Genomic DNA, 17,900 nt, shown 5'->3' on the forward strand with positions numbered 1-17,900 from the left:
GGTTAAACTTTTCTGTGTTGGTAATTAACATAGTTATCTCCATTCATGTGTATTTACTTACTGATGGAAGTCACCTTGGTTAGCCTACAGTATCCATGGATACCAGGCAGATCAGGGATTCCAGGCTGAGTAACTTCAGAATTGAAAGTCAACACCTCTTATCCAAACTATCATCATTGAAGTGTTTGCAAAGACATGCCAATGTTAACTTAGCAGATTTAACCTAAAGTGGAGGGAAAAAGATTCAAAAGCTAATTTAACATGCTTTCTAAGAAGCTGGTATTTTCTCACTTTTGGAGAGGTAATTTCATGACAACCTGGAAGAAATGAAAATGGATTTGTCATTATACATATCTTTTTTGACAAGATTGTATTGACAGTCTTTTTTTTTAAATAAAGATTTTATTTATTATTGTGCACAGGAATGGGGAGAGAGGCAGAATCATCACTGAGCAGGGGGCCTGACCTGGGGCTAGATCTCAATCCCACTGGGATCATGACCTGAGCTGAAGGCAGATGGTTAACCCACTGAGCCACACAGGCACCCTGACCATGTGTCTTCTAAAATATAATCTTGAAATCAAAATTTAGAAGAATTCTAAAAATTGCAAGATACTATAAAGAAATTTTTCTAGCTCAAAAGACAGATCTATTTAAATCTTTATGCTTAATTTAAAGCTGTGGGTGCATATGCATACATGTATATGTAAATTTCTATTACAATACTTAAATATTTCCTAGATGTAGTTGTTAACCTAAATCTTGAAACAGGAAGAATTTGACTTAATTCAGTGAAATATCCACACTCTTTTTGAAGTTTGAACCTAATTTTTATTTTTTATTTATTTATTTTTTTAAATTTTTATTTATTTATGATAGTCACACACAGAGAGAGAGAGAGAGAGAGATAGAGACATAGGCAGAGGGAGAAGCAGGCTCCATGCACCGGGAGAGCCCTACGTGGGATTCGATCCCGGGTCTCCAGGATCGCGCCCTGGGCCAAAGGCAGGCTCCAAACCACTGCGCCACCCAGGGATCCCTGAACCTAATTTTTAGAACACCATGTAATACTTAGGGCAAAACAAGTTTCTGGGGAGGTATGTACTTTTTTTTTTTTTTTTCACTCCTAAACCAATCGAGTATGAAGAAAGCCGAAAATTAATGAAAGTCATGTAGGTTGAAGGTAAGTGGGGAATATTTAAATTGAATTATGCCATGAATAGACTATAGGTACAACACTTTAAAATTTCTCACACTAGCTTAATAACCTCTGTGATTTCTGGTATTTTCTCCCATTTATCAACAATTGGTGATGACAAAGGCAAGTTAAGGTTTTTCTGGTACTATGGAAGATAAAATATTGCTTCACAGCATCATTATAAGGTCCAGCCCTGGAAACAGCCAGCCCTGCTAGTGTACAATAGATAGGTAAGTAGTGCTGTATCCAGGGTGGAATATTATACAGCAATGAGAGTGAATGGACTACAACTCTGTGTACTGACATGGATGAACTGGACAAATAAGACTAATTCAGCTACAACAAAGTAGATGCTTTGTGATTGAATTTACATTTTATTTATTTTTTAAAGACTTATTTACTCACTTACTTTAGAGAGAGAGAACATAGGTGAATGTGAACAGGGTGGAGAAGGAGAGAAGTAGACTCCTGTTGAGTGTAGAACTGACCTGGGGCTTGATCTCACAACTCTGAGATCATGACCTGATCAGAAATCAACAGCAGGACACTCAACCGACTGAGCCACCCAGGCAGCCCTTACATAAATTTTAAATAAGGCAACTATGATATTTTGAGGTAAAGAATACCTATTGTAAAATTTACTGATTTAACCATTTTTAAGTGTATGCTTCAGTGTCAATAAGTAAATTCATCATGTGCAATAATCACCACTCTCCATTTCCAAAACTTTTTACTATTCTAAATAGCTCTGTGCTCGTGAAACAGTATATCCCCCAATCTCACACAGCCCCTAGTAAACTCTATTCTGCTTTTTGTCTCTGAATTCCTGTGTTCTAGGGACTTCATGTAAGTGCTAGCACACAATATTTGATCTTTTGTGTCTGGCTTGTTTCACTTAGCATAGTGTTTTTAAGTTTCAGCTCTGTCATGGCATGTTACCAGAATTTAATTATTTTTATGGCTGAATAATATTACATTGTGTATATATGTATAAATAATTGAAAATTTTGAGACCTGGCAGGATAAATTTTCCAGCTTTGTTTCTGTGGAGGCATGAGATCTTGGAGCCTTCTAGTCCACTATTCTGATGTCACCCTACAAGGCAAATATGGTTTTAAGTATCAGCCTCTTGGTTACCTTTGCAGAGGACAAAGGTTAAGTTTGAAATTCCATATGCTACTGATGTTTCTGCTGTCCTGATAATGGGCTACTTTTTTTCTCCATAAGTGATATTTTATAGACCTGTCACCTCGGCATTAAATCATAGAATTGGACACGTTTGTGCAATTTTCTTGTTTTACTTCAATGATATCTTTTTCAATTAAACTTGATTTTTAATTTTTCTTAAGTAGGCTCCATTCCAGCATGGAGTTCACTTGGGGCCTGAACTCATGACCCTAAGATCATGACCTGAGTGGAAATCAAGAGTTGAACACGCAACTGACTGAGCCACCAAGGCACCCCAAAGGAAACTTTAAAAATAATTTATCTATGCAGCAATAAAAAGGAACAAAGTAATGATGATGCTTACAAGAACATAGATGAATCTAAAAGCATTAGGCCAAATGAAAGAATATAGATACGAATGGATATATAATATGTGATTCAATTCCTATAACATTCTCAAAAAGACAAATGGGAGCAAAGACCAGATCTGTTGCCATCAACTGTTCAGTATTCTTAAGTGACCTATCACCTGTAATTACTATCAAATGGAAGAGTTTCCAGGGCATCAAGAACCAAACATGAAGAAGAATGAACCCCTGCTTTTATATGATGTTTTCCATTTCTTTTGCTCATATATTGGTTGCCCCTCTTCTCATAGTAACCTCTCACAGATCCTTGAAGATAAAACTCTCTTCTTCTTGTCTGATGCTGCTCCTCCCTGTAAGCCTCCCTAGTCAGGCAGTACTACTCTCAGGTCAGGATCTCCATCATTGTGCCTCACTCCCTACCTCTTGAACCCGCGTTGCTTTGTTCACACATGTAAGAAGCCAGAGAACTGAAGAATTGGAACTCTTGGCAACCTCAACCCATGGTTCTTGCAAGTTACCAAACAATTCTAGGGCAAACGTTGAGAGATGCAAGTTTTACATCTTTTTCAGAATTTCACACACGATGAGTTTCCATTCAACTACTGTGAATCCTTGCTTATTGCCCCATACTACCTAGCTCCCTTCCCTTTTCTGTATCCATTGGCGTTCCCTGTATTTTTCAAATCAACTGTGTATACACATTTTTCTTTTAGGTCTCCCTAAACCAAGACAGTACTTAGCACGCATATCCTGTTAACACCATGCTCTTCTGAAAGCTAAAATTGTGGTATGTGTTCTTCTGAAAGCATTCATCATAAGAACATTAAGTCTCTTGTTTCCTCCTTTTTCACCTTCCAAGTCCCAGAAGCAGTTTGTATATAATGGGCACTTGATTAAAAAGTCCTAATTGATTAATCTCAAGCACCTGAGACTGGTTTTCCTGTTTCTTTTTTTAAGAGCCATACTGCTTCATGGAGAGGAAACTAGATTCTCAAAAGATCCAAATGAGAAGCAAACTTGTTTAAAAGGGCATGCAGAATCTAGGGAGAAGGATAGAAAACAGAAAGGAGGATATTAATTCTGGAGACGAATGTCAGCATGAATTGAGATTTTTATGAACTTAGAAATGTGATTTCATATACCTGGATTATACCACTCCCTGAATTGGAGTTTTGATGTTGCTTTAGTCTAAATGGTTAGTAGGCAGAGAAAATGCTTTAGCTATCAGGCATCATCCAGACAGATGTTTCCTGTCAGGGACAAATATTTTTGGAGGTACTCTAACACATTTGTGGAAGCAGCTGGCCTGGGTGTGTTTACAATTTGTAATAAACTGGGCAACTTAAAATGTGACATCACGTTAAGGCAGAAAAATGCCATATAATTTTTTTGACTTTCACTGAGAACAGAGAAGAATATGAACATGTCTTTAAACAGTGTTCTTAAAGGGCAATTCACTTCATTTGAATGAAATTAGGTCAAAGATACAAGAGATGTAAATATCAAGAGACTTGGCAAGGCAAAATATTGGTGGGGGAGGCTCTGAGGTGAGAAAGGAGTCATTTTCTAGGATTCAGCTGTTTGATCTTGAGGAAATCCATGGGTATTGGACAAGTCTGGTGATATAGGAGTTGTGTGTGTGTGTGTGTGGGGGGGGTTGGAATCCATACTCCTTCAATCTGTCCTGCATAACACTTTTCTAAATTGGATCCTGATTTTAGAACTAAGAAAGTGAACACATGTTTTATGTCACATGGAGACAGGACTTCAAACTGTTTTTGTGTTCTTAAATTTATGAACTGCTGAGTAGGCACATGGAAATAGAAAAGCAAATCCAAAGAGACACACACTTACAATAATGTTGACCAGCTAAATTAAATACTGCTTGTTCAAGCAGTAGACTTGATACTCTTAAGGTCTGTATTAAATGCAGTTTCAGAGAAAAGTCATTTTATGAGTCACCTTTTGTACTCCGTATCATCCCTCATCCCTACTACACACACAAAAACGTAATTATTAAATTCTTTAAATACTGTGTCCTGATGTGTGTTCCTAGGTGTAACAAAAAAAAATTGATCCATGTTCAAATATGTTTGAGAACATTATTTAAAAAAATCAATATTTCCCCTACATAACTTTCTGCTCCTTTAGTAATGTTATATTAGGAGTTGGCAAATTGGCCAGAATGGGCCAAATCCAGCCAATCATCTGTTGTTACAAATGCAGGTTTAGTGGAACACAGTAATACCTATTCGTTGATATATGACCTGTGGCTGCTTTCATGTTACAATGACAGAGCTTGTGACAGAATGTGACAAAGACTTTATGGCTTTTGAAGCTGAAAATATTGTCTGGCCCTTTTCAAAAAAAAAATATCTTACCCCTGGGCTTAGAAGATAGTATGTAATACATACTGTGGTGTATATAGTATATAATTCTCATAATCAGTTGAGCATAAAATATTCCTCACACATTTTGTAGCTTTAATGTTTTGTGGAATAGCGTATAGAATACAGTATTCTAGTGTTTGCTCAGCTCTTTGTTCTCTATTTTTCAGTGAGATTTGGTCATCCATAAACACAAAACTCTGAGGTTATTTTGAAGAAGTGGGAGGAACATAATGCAGCACTTGTAATAGAAAATACCCTTGGAGACCTCACTGGTTTTTCAACAGTAATATAAAATAATAGCTGGTGGTAATTTCTTAGAGATGAAGCCATCAAAAGTATCTTTTAAAAATATTTTTAATACATTCAGTTTATTTGGTTCTCTTGTAGGTTTGCATCATGATTTTTCACGAGCTGAGCAAAAATTATTCTTTCTGCACAGAGGGATAATAGTTGCTCTCAATGTACTTAAATTACTATTTTTATGTTAGAAGATAAACTTGTAGAATACATGCTTATTTTGATACTTGATCAATTTTACCTTTTAGTTTTATGTCAAATGTTCTGTAAATTAGAATAAATTATGTAAATATAAGTAAAAATTTAACTTTAATAAAATCCAACTGTCATTTTTTTAACGATTTTATTTATTTATTCATGACAGACAGAGAGAGAGAGGCAGAGACACAGGCAGAGGGAGAAGCAGGCTCCATGCAGGGAGCCTGACATGGGACTCAATTCCGGGTCTCCAGGAACACACCCCAGGCTGAAGGTGGCGCTAAACCACTGGGCCACCTGGGCTGCCCTGTGATTTTTAATAGCCTATTAAGGATGAGTTGTCCCTTGTTGAAAACAAAAGGGAAATGCATTGAGGTTTCTCAATATTTTCTTTATTAAAGTATCATCAAAAAAATAACATTTTAGATAATTAAGAAAAAAAGTCTCACAGGTTTTTTTTTTAAGATTATTTATTTATTTATTCATGAGAGTCAGAGAGAGAGAGAGGGAGGGAGGGGCAGAGATACAGGCAGAGGGAGGAGAAGCAGGCTCCATGCAGGGAGCCCAACGTGGGACCCGATCCCTCATCCCTCATCTCCAGGATCCACACCCTGGGCCAAAGGCAGCGCCAAACCACTGAACCACCGGGGCTGCCCAGTCTCACAGTTTTTAAGACCTATATATCATTCCTTTTTAAATGGAGGTATAATTGAAATAACATGGTTTCAGGTGTATGATGTAAGGATTTAATATGTAAATGTATGGCAAATGATACAATAAGTCCAGTTAACCATCATCATACAGTTTTTTTTTTCTTGTGTTGAGAACTTTCAAGAGCCACTCTACTTTTAATTATGCAATACAGTGGTATTAACTATAGCTACCATATTGCATATTACATCTCCATGACTTATTTTATACATGGAAACATAACATTTGACCCCCTTTGCCCATTTACCCCCCAATGTCCACCTCAGGCAGCCATCAATCTATTTTCTCTATCCATGAGCTCAGTTTTTGCTGGTTTAACATTCCAGATACGAGTGAGATCATATAATAATTATCTTTGTCTGAGTTGCATGTAGCATAATGCCCTCCAGGTCCAATCATGCATCCATGTTGTTGCAAAGAGCAAGATTTCATTCTTTTTTGTGGATGAATAATAACACACACAGACATTTTCTTTATTCAACCATTAGTGGACATTTAGGTTGTTTCTAGGTGTTTGAAATGTGTTTGTCTCATAATGCTCTTCTCATGCTAAAGTGTAAATACCTTTGTAGATTAAAAATATCCTTCAGTATTTTAATAGGATTATTCACCAGTGCTTATGCATCAAACACTATGTTGTGTGCTTTATATAATTGACATACACATTGAGTTCTAGTGTTAATTCCATTTCACAGATGGGACTATTAAAACTGAGAAAAAAAGTGTACAGTGACCTATAGCTGCCACATGGTACAGCTGGGAATCAGAGGTCTGTGGGACTCTTAACCACAACGTTGCCGCTCCCTCATTACTACTCTATGGGGTGAATATATCATCATCTAATGAATACAGTAACGTTGGACGATTCAGTTCAAAATTTTCTCTGTTACAAATAGGAGTATGTTAAACCTTTGTGATCTCTGAGCACATGCATAAGCTAAGCCAAATTTCTGTTTGGAATTCATAGAAAATACATACTTCTAAGACTTGACAAATACTACTGAATTGTATTCTGAGCACCATCTACCATTTTTTATAGACTCTTCCTCTGTATTATGCCCAGAGTTAGATATGTTTGATAGGTGGAACAGAACTCTCATTACATTTGTATGTTCTTGGTAAGTAATTAAAGTGAGCATACCTTTTGATTCTACCATTTATACTTAGATTTCTCTCTCCTTAATTTTGCTTTCTACTGAGTTATTTTTTTAACTTGATTAGTATGAGGTATTTGTATAATAAGATTATTGTGCTTTTCCCTTGTAAATATTTATATAGTTTTTATCTTTTTTGTACATGATATTTGTGTTTTTATTTTTTGATGTGTGCAAGTTTTATGTAGTTAAATCCATTAATCACTTTGTTTCATGGAATTTTCTTTTGGTGTCATTATCATAAAATAGTCCCTACTGTTAAATTTCTAAAAAATCCTCTTTTACACTTCAATGTTTTCATGGGCTCATTACTTACATTAAAATCCTTAATTAACATGTACTTTATCTCCAAAACTGGTTTACATAGAGCTGTTTTTTCCCTACATGGGTAATATTTATTAAATTATCTCTATGTTCCCCATGGGTAAGAAATGCCATATTTATCATGTACGAACTCTGTTCTGTTATCCTGAATCCTTTTACTTAATTCTTTATTCATTTAGCAAACGTTGTAAACTGATTTAAATATCTCAGGAATTGTAGTTGGACTAGTGAATTTGAAAGAAAAGGAAGCATGTGATTAAAAGGGAGCCTATTACTAGCTAGTATGTTAGACAAATGAGTTCAGGACAGTGTTAATGCTATGATAGAGGTAAACTATGATACAGGTAAGAGGATACCATCTTACTGGTAGTGTGTAAAGAGTTCTAAAGACTTACCAGGAGAATTGATGAACCGTACACATAAAAGTTCTTGAACTGAGTGGCAAGATGAAAGTGGCATTTCTGGAAGAAGGAATGGCATATGTCAAGACATGGACGTTTGAAATACCAGTCTTTACTCACAGAGCTACAAATATACATCTGGAGCAATACCTCTGTGGGTGTGAAATGTGTAAGGGAGAGTTAGAGGCAGAACAGGGGCAGGACAGTGAATAATTGTGTTTGCTAAGCACTTTACCCTGAAATTCTGAGGAAGCCACTGAGTTTTCTTTTTCCCCAAGGGGTTTGGTTAATAATAACTTTTTAGAAATGTTAATTTGGGAAGGGGGTGGGGCTCTTGCAGCCATGGCTTCTCTTGGGGGTCCTTGACATTTCCTCCTCTCTGCTCTCTCCCTCTTTGTCTGGCATGGGATGCCTAATCCAGGAGTTAAAGACCTAATTTTGCTGTGTGGCCAGATTTCCTTATGCTTACTCTTCTTCCTTCAATTATTTCTCTGACTACCTCGTGGTTTAATTCATTTAAATCATCCCACGTATATCTGAAAGAAGAAGAAAAGAATGAGAACAGACAAAAAAAAAAAAGGCACAGGGTGAAAAGGTCAGCAGATACATAGAAAATGTTCTATAACCTCACCAGGAAATGACATGGAGAAAACTCTAAGAGCACATTTATCAGGTGATAGGTGAGACCTGGAAGTTTAAGCAGTGGTCGTGAACTTGGGGCTGATGAAGATTTACTGCTTGAAAATGAGAGTCAGACATCTTTTAATGCATCATGCAGAGCAGCAGCAAAGAGCGGAAACTTGCCTAAGCCTTTAACCAAAATTTCACCATCTGCTGAGTAGCCCATGCAGAAGGAGGATCTTTTTTTTTTTAAGACTTTATTTATTCATGAGACACAGAGAGAGAGGCATAGACCTAGGCAGAGGGAGAAGCAGGCTCCCTCCGGGGAGCCTGATGTGGGTCTAGATCCCAAGACCCCGGGATCATGACCTGAGCCAAAGACAGATGCTCAACCACTGAGCCACTCAGGCGCCCCACCGAGGTGGTTCTTGATCTACCTGAAGAGCCTCTCGAAACAGCCGAACAAGTAGTTGTTGCTCTCCGATGTCCAAGTGGAAGTGTTCTGAGAAGATTTTAAGTTTTGCAGTTCACAGTTCTTATTTGACTGGATGATGAAAATTTGATACCACACATATCCCTATATGCCTTTTCCACTTTCTTTCCCAGAAGGCCTCTGGAAGCAGAGGGTCACTGGTCATTACAGGACACAGGAATAACTGTGGATACTGTTCGCAGTGTGGAAGACAGCAGAGCAACTAATTCAGTTAGGAGAACTACCTGTTCTCCATAAAATCAGTTATGCCATGACCTCATGGGACAATACAGGATTCACGTTGAAATGATACCATACCTTGATTGAGCTCAAGGTAGTAAACACTTTAACGTTGATATCCTGGGGAATATATAGATGTAAAGGATTATAAAAGGATTGCTCTCTGCATATGATAGTTATTGGAATGTGCCGTCTTAAAATGTACCACATGAAAACTATATAAAAATGTGTACAGAAAGGAAATGATTTGTATTGTTTCCTAGCTGACCTCATTTATCACTATGTTGAGAAAGTTCTAGGACTGTTTTCTTCCTCTTCAGTCCACCTTGCCACACTGAACATTTCACAATTCAAACTTTAAGTCTATTAAGTAGGAATGTTTGTTCTGTATTTTGGGGAATTAAAACTTAAAGGTATTTCAAAGGTCTTTAATGCTTTAAAGTTCTTTTTGATATCTGATAAAGGGTTAGTATCCAAAATATATAAAGAGCTTATACATCTCAACACTCCAAAACCAAATAATCCAATAAAAAATGGATAGAAGACATGAACAGATATTTCTTCAAAGACCTACATACAGATGGCCAACAGACACATGAAAATATGCTCATCATCACTCATCATCAGCGAAATACAATCAAACCTACAATGGCATATCACCTCACACCTGTCAGAATGGCTAAAATCAACAACATAAACAACAGTGTGGGCAAGAATGTGGAGGAAAATAAACCCCCTTGCACTGTTGGTGGGGATGCACACTGGTGCAGCCACTCTGAAAAACAGTATGGAGATTCCTCAGAACATTAAAAATAGAACTACCCTCTGATCCAGGAATTGAACTACTAGGTATTTACCCACACAATACAAGAATACTAATTCAAAGGAACACATGGGCCCCTACGTTTAAAGCAGCATTAAAGTAGCCAAGGTATGGAAATAGCTCGTGTCCATCAATTGATGAGTGTATAAAGAATGTGTATGTGTGTGTGTGTACACATTGGAATATTATTTAGCCCTAAAAAATGACATCTTACCATTTGCAACAGTATGAATGGAGCTAGAGAGTATAATGTTAAGAAATATAAGTCAGAGAAAGACAACATGATTTTATTCGTGGGATTTAAGGAACAAGACAAACTAGCAAAGGGAAAAAGGCAAACCAAGAAACAGACTCTTAACTATAGGGAACAAGCTGATGGTTACCAGAGGGGAGGTGGGGGAATGGATAAAATAGATGATGGCAATTAAGGAGTGTACTTGGTGTGATGAGCCCTGGATGATTCAAATAAAGTTTTTTTTTTTTTTTAAATAATTTGGTAGTAGAATGGAGGATGGACTGTAAGGGTCTAGTTTGTATGTATTGTCTTAGGAAGTATGTTAGGATTGTTGAGAAACAGAACCACTAATATATTTTATGTCTATATTAGTGCTTCACACATAAAACCCTTGCTTGCTTTCTTATCACCTTCCTTCATTTCTGTGAAAAAAAATATAAAGTCTACTATAGAGACTTGGCACTGTTCTATATTTCGTAGATCAGTAGTAAAGAACAACAAAAACAGAAACCCATGTTGTTAGGAAGCTTGCATTCATATAGAGTAAGGCAGACATTTGCCAAAAAATAGAGATGGTATCTCAAGTACTGATAAGTAATAATAGAGAAAAATAAGGCATGTTGGGTGCAAAGGGGTTCCACGGTGATGAGGGTCCTATAAATTTTAGAGAAGCTCCATTTCAGAAAGGTTTTGTTCAGATACTGATGTGAGCAAATACCTGATGGCAGTGAAATAAGGAGTTGTGCAGAGATTAGATGGGAGAGCATTCTATGTAGAGGGAGCAGCAAGTGAAAGAAGAATCTATTGGAAGAACAAGCTTGGTGGGTTCAAGGAACAGCAAGAAGGTCCTTGTTCTTGTACAGTGGGGCAAGGGGAAGAAATGACAGGAGGAGGTGATAGAGGGCCAGGTACTTTAGGGATTTGGGTGGACATTGTAAAGATTTTGACTTGTTTTGATTCAATGGGGGAAATCATTGGAGAGTTTAAGGAGTGACATGATCAGCCTTGGTTTTTCAGGAATAACCCTGAAAACTTGGTTAAGATTAAAAGGGACAAGGGAAGAATCAGGAAGTGTAGTTAGATGGCTGTTTTTGAAACCAGACAATCCCTGATGGTAGCCTAGAAGAGGGTAGTAATAATGGAGCTAGGGAAGACGTTTTTAGAGTTGAGCTATACTTTTCTAGTATGTGAATAGTTAGTAGTAGCTGAGCGCAGCTTTTCCCTATAGAATTCAGGATCCATGCTTTAAGATACCAGATTGGCACTGGGTAGGTTTTTGGCTGATTTTCTCAGTTCATCAATATATTATCAATTATTTAGAATGCTGTAGGTCTTCCAATCACATGAATCATAATCAATTGAGTCATAGCAAACATTTGTGCTTTCAGTACATCTGAAAACTTTGAAGTTAAGCAGTACCTGGAAAAGGTACAAAACTATAGCTACCTTGTAGGTGCCAAATACGTCAATGAAAATTCCTAGCTCTTCCTAGAGCAGATTGACAAGTGAATTCATACGGAGCTCCTTTTGGTGTTTGAGTTCCTGGGTAGGAATCAGTGAGATCAAGGAGCTCTTATGACAAGACAGCACTCACACCCAAACAAGACCTCTCATTTTGAGTGGGACCCAACATCCTGACTCCACTTGTCTGATTTTACAAATATACTATTGATCTCTCAAGCAGGCCGGACTCAACAGTCTTCTCTATACCTTCTTTTTTCCCCAGCTTTGTTGAGATATAATGGGAATGTAATATTGTGCGTTGTGTAAGTTATACAGTGTTTTGATTTGAAGCCCTTATATGTTGCAAAGGCCAGTTTGGTTATGTTCTTTCTTTTTTTTTTTAATTTTATTTATTTATGATAGTCACACAGAGAGAGAGAGAGAGGCAGAGACACAGGCAGAGGGAGAAGCAGGCTCCATGCACCGGGAGCCTGACGTGGGATTCGATCCTGGGTCTCCAGGATCGCGCCCTGGGCCAAAGGCAGGCGCCAAACCGCTGCGCCACCCAGGGATCCCGGTTATGTTCTTTCTTACTGGAAGTCTTCCTCTGCATCACATTTAATCCCTATGCTTACTTTGAGTTACACATCATTTTGTTTCCTTTCTTAGAGTATTCAACAGTAATGTACAAAATAATTTTTATGTGCCAGATGTGAAAGATACATAGAGGTCATGTTTCCTTTCCTTCCAATGCTTTTGGAGTGTGGTAGAAATACTTGCAAGGACATAAACTTTCAAAAGAAAGTCATAAACACAATGATGAAGATACCCAGAGTGTTCTATTGGAAAATCAAGGGCAGAAACCTAGCCTGACCTGAGGAGGAGTGGAGGGGCATCAGATTGTTGCTGGGAGAATTATAATCTAATCAGAGATAGAAGTGATAAACAGGAGGTAGGCGTATTGTGGTTGAGATGATTGTGGTGTGAATCCCCTTGGTAGTCCCGTTACAGCTCAGGATACTCCTCTAAGAAAAATATATTTAAGTGCATAAAATAAAATACAAAAGACTATTAAATTATACAGTAGTAGAATATTAAGCCCTTTTGCAGTGATGTGTGTTTTTATGGTATTATATAACTGTCTTGCCACTCAGATTTAATAACTCATAATTTTGTAGCCTATTCTATGTATTATATCTATGAGGTTGATAATGGTAAAGTTGCAGTCACTGCTACTACTACGAAAGCATGTTGTCTATATTCATAATTGAAGTGTTAGAGGTTAATATAAATGTACATTTTTATCCCCATGGAAGTTTACAGATCCTTCCCTTGAGACTTGTATCCAGCTTTATGTAGAATTTACATAATAGATTTTAGGTAAGGTAGGTTGCAGGTGAGCAGAGAGAAAGTAATCTGAAGTTAGTCCTGCAGGGTGATGATGAAGCCCTAAAGGTTTTCCAGCCACTCTAGCATACAAAGCTCTCTCCTGTCATTGAATTCTTTTTTTTTTTTTTCTTCAACTTGCCCTACAGGATTTAAGATTGATGTCATGATGGGCTCTCTAATTTCTCATCCAATTTTTAGGACTTACCTTGTTAATAAAACGGTAATATTAAACCCTTGCTTGCTACTTGAAGTGTGGTTTAGGGACTTGTAGCCTTGGCATCACCAGTTTATTGGAAGTGCAGAATCTTAGGCGTTGTTCCAAATCTATGGAATCAGAATATGAAAGATGATAAGACCACCATTGATTTTTATGGACATTGAGAAGCCCTGGTCTGAGGGACAGGGTTTCTGAATTAGAGACCATTTGTGTCCTCATAAGACTCTTAGAAAGTAGAGTCACATAAGCTTTCAATACACAGTTCGTTTGACAATTAAACCAAAATTACAGTCATTTTATGTAGAAAGTGCAAACTTTCCTCTCAGATTTAGAAGTAAAGGGTGCATAAATCACATTAACAATCCTAAAGTGATCTTTAAAGCAGTGGATGATTTTTCTGGGTCAATGTATCACTTTGAGCAAATAGACTTACCATAAATGGCCTTCCGTTTGAACAGACACCTTAAAACCATGTATCTCTCACTTGGCATGAAGTCTTACTGCAAATGTGTGTATCCTACCTACATTATGATAACAGATCATAAATTAAGAGCATGCAGTTTCTCATTTCTTTATGGTTGTGAGACATATTGTTCACATAAACTTTTAATCATTCAATAAAATGAGTGGCTGGAGAAGGCATATACAATAATACTTCATCATGGCATTCAGTCCCTGGCAGTGGCTTTGGATTCTTCTGAAATGTTTTATTAGGTGTTTCAGTGATAGGGAAGTAAAGAGTGACCATGGATTTGTGGCTTTTAAAGATTGCTGAATATTTCTAATAATACATTTCATGAAGTGTGTGATTCCTGATTCCTGAATTATAAGGTAGAGTAAGATGAACTATGTTTGGGACAAAATATTGTCATTTAATGTCACCTGCTCTGTATGAAAGTCACTGGAGCTTGATTGGTTGGGCTGGGGCTTTGAGTAGGTACAGAAGAGGCAGAAATTGGGCTGATGAAATGGTGAGAACTGGAGGTTGCTTAGAGAGAGCTAAATGGGGCACCTGGGTGGCTCAGCGGTTTAGCACCTGCCTTCGGCCCAGGGCGTAATCCTGGAGACTCAGGATCGAGTCCCACGTCGGGCTCCCTGCATGGAGCCTGCTTCTCCCTCTGCCTGTGCCTCTGCCCTTCCCTCTCTCTCTGTGTCTCTCATGAATGAATAAATAAATCTTTAAAAACACAGCTAAATGTCTCCCCTGTAAAATATAGCTTTGTTAATCTTCGAGTTGTATAGAATTACTAAAGATAGAAGTCTCTTGATATTTATTCTCTAAGATAGTGAATTTGAAATTTTCTCTTGTATTTAGAAATATTCAGTGACTGTCAAAAAACCTTCAGATACTTGCAATCGTTAATATTTCTTTGGTTAAGAAAAAAATTTAAAAAGGTGGGAAGATATTTTATAGTGAAAATTGATGTTCTTAGAAAAATAACATATACCAAAAGACAAATGCATTCAGCTCTTCCTGATAAAAAAAATAATAATAAAATCACAAGAATGGTGGAAAAAAATTTATACATTTCACTTACAAGCTCTAAAAAATTGTATCTGTGAAAAGCTTGCAGTTTTACTACATTAACTGAAAAATATTGTATGTTATCACTTGATTTTTAAAAAATCAAGTTTTCAGATTAGCTCTTTGCATAAATGTGAAGAATTTTATTGCACACATAAATCATGTGGATTTTTTTTTCATTTTATGTGTATATAGGAAAACAGTAACTTTCAAGTGCTTACTTATAATAGTTTGCATTGTGAATATGCCTTAGTAACCATGGATGGATATATTATTATAAAAGAATATCAGTTTCCCTTTTTTATATATTTTTAAAATATTTTATCTACTTATTTGAGAAAGGGGAGGGAGGGAGGAAGGAGAGAGTTCAAGCAGGGGGAGAGGCTGAGCAGGTAGTCCAAAGTAGGGTTTGATCCCAACACCCTGGAATCATGACCACAGCCACTGACTGGGCTACCCAGACACCCCCCCCACACACACACAGTTTTATATCTTGATTTCTTTCTTTTCTTTCTTTGTTTTTTTCTTTCTTTCTTACAGAAAGGTACAATTTGTTATGATGCAGTGATATACTTTTCCTTTTTGGGGGAGGAGATGCAATGTAGCTTTCAATTTCCAAAAAATCCAATTGAACTAAATTTTGCCAGATTTCTTTAGAGCATAATCATCTCAGTACATTATTTAAATAACTTAATTGAAGGTACTCTGTAGTTAGAATATACTCCATTTGAGTTCAAATATTTAAATACATTATAAGGAGGAGGCATCATTTTATTCTTGGAAGTTTTTTTTTTTAAAGCTCTTATTTAAATTCAGAAGCAAACAGTGTAATACCAGTTTCAAGGAAACTAATATAGTGATTCAACACTTCCATACAGTACCTGGTTTTCTTTCTTTTTTTTTTTTTTTTTTTAGTACCTGGTTTTCATCACAGCCAGTGCCTCCCTTAATCCCCATCACCTATTTCGCCCATCCCCCCACCCCACCTCCCCTCTGACAAGCATCAGTTTGTTCTCTGTAGTTAAGAGTCTGTTTATTGGTTTGCCTCTCTTTTTTATCCCCTTTCCTCATTTGTTTTGTGTCCTGAATTCCACGTGAGTGAAATCGTGTAGTATTTGTCTTCCTCTGATGGAATTATTTTGCTTAACATAGTACTGTAGCTCCATCCATGTCCTTGCAAATGTCAAGATTTCTTCTTTTTTATAGCTAAGCAATATTCCAGTGTGTGTGTGTATGTGTACACACCTTTAACCATTCATCAGTTGATTGACACTTAGGCTGTTTCCATAATGTGGCTGTTGTAGATAATGCTGTTGTAAACATTAGAGCGCATGTATCCCTTTGAACTATTATTTTTGTGTTCTTTGCATAAATACTCAAGAGTGCAATTACTGGATCATAAAGTAGTTTTATTTTTGACTTTTTGGAGAACCTCCATACTGTTTTCCAGGCTGGCTTCCCCAGTTTGTATTCCCACCAACGGTCTAAGAGGGTTTTTCTTTTTCTGCATCCTCTCTAACACCTGTTGTTTCTTGTGTTGTTGCTTATAACCGTTCTGACAAATATAAGGTGATAGCTCCTTGTAGTTTTGATTTGTATTTCCCTTATCATCAGTAATATTGAGCATTTTCCATGCATCTCTTAGCCATCAATAGGTCATCTTTGGAGAAATGCCTATTCATGTCCTCTGCCTGTTTTTCAGTTGGATTATTTTTTTGTGTTAACTTTTTAAAGTTCTTTATAGATTCTGGATATTAACCCTTTATCATATATGTCATGGGCAAATATCTCCCCCCATTCTGTAGGATGCTTTTCAGTTTTGTTGATTCCTTCCTTTGCTGTGCAGAAGCTTTCTATTTTGGTGTAGTCCCGATACCTTATTTTTGCTTTTGCTTCCCTTGCTTCAGTAGACATGTCTAGAAAGAAGTTGCTATGGCCAATGTCAGAGGGGTTACTGCCTGTGTTCTCTAGGATTTTTATGGTTTCAGGTCTCCCATTTAAGTCTTTCATCCATTTTGAATTTATTTTTTGTATGGTGTAAGAAAGTGGTCCAGTTTCCTTCTTTTGCATGTGGCTGTCTAGTTTTCCCAGTGCCATTTGTTGAGGAGACTGTCATTTTTCCATTGGATATTTTTTCCTGCTTTGTGAAAGATGAGTTGACCATATAGCTGTGGGTCATTTCTCGATTTTCTTTTCTGATCAAAGGATCTACATATCTATTTTCATGCCAGGACCAGACTTTTTTTTTTGTTCATTCCAGCTTTGTACTATATCTTAACGTTGTGATGACTCCAGCTTTGCTTTTTTAAGGTTTCTTTAGCTATTGAGGGTCTCCAGTTGCTCCATATAAATTTTGGGGTGGTTTGTTCTGGCGCCATGAAAAATGCTGGTGGTATTTTGATAGGATTCATGTTAATTGTATAGATTTTTGGGGTAGTATGGACATTTTGTCAATATTCTTCCAATCCATAAGCATGAAATATCTTTCCATTTGTTTGTGTTCTCTTCAGTTTATTTCATCAGTGTTTGATAGTTTTCAGAGGACAGGTCTTTGACCTCTTTGGTTAGGTTTATTCTTAGGTATCTTAATGTTTTTGGTGCAATTTTAAAGAGGATTATTTCCTTCATTTCTCTTTCTGCTGCTTCGTTGGTGTATCGAAGTGCAACAGATTACTGTATGTTGATTTTTGTATCCTGCACCTTTATTGAATTCACTTATAAGCTCTG

The 17,900-nt window shown here is 36.9% G+C and overlaps 1 long non-coding RNA gene and 1 pseudogene across 1 annotated transcript in view; both read left to right on the plus strand.

Moving 5' to 3' along the window:
* Nucleotides 1-17,900, plus strand: part of LOC144309084 (uncharacterized) — a 127,466-nt gene that overhangs the window by 75,496 nt on the left and 34,070 nt on the right. The window lies entirely within an intron of this gene.
* Nucleotides 8,617-9,559, plus strand: LOC144308270 (UBX domain-containing protein 8 pseudogene; annotated as a pseudogene).

The sequence above is a fragment of the Canis aureus genome, chromosome X, assembly GCF_053574225.1.
Source record: "Canis aureus isolate CA01 chromosome X, VMU_Caureus_v.1.0, whole genome shotgun sequence".
Taxonomy (NCBI): domain Eukaryota; kingdom Metazoa; phylum Chordata; class Mammalia; order Carnivora; family Canidae; genus Canis; species Canis aureus.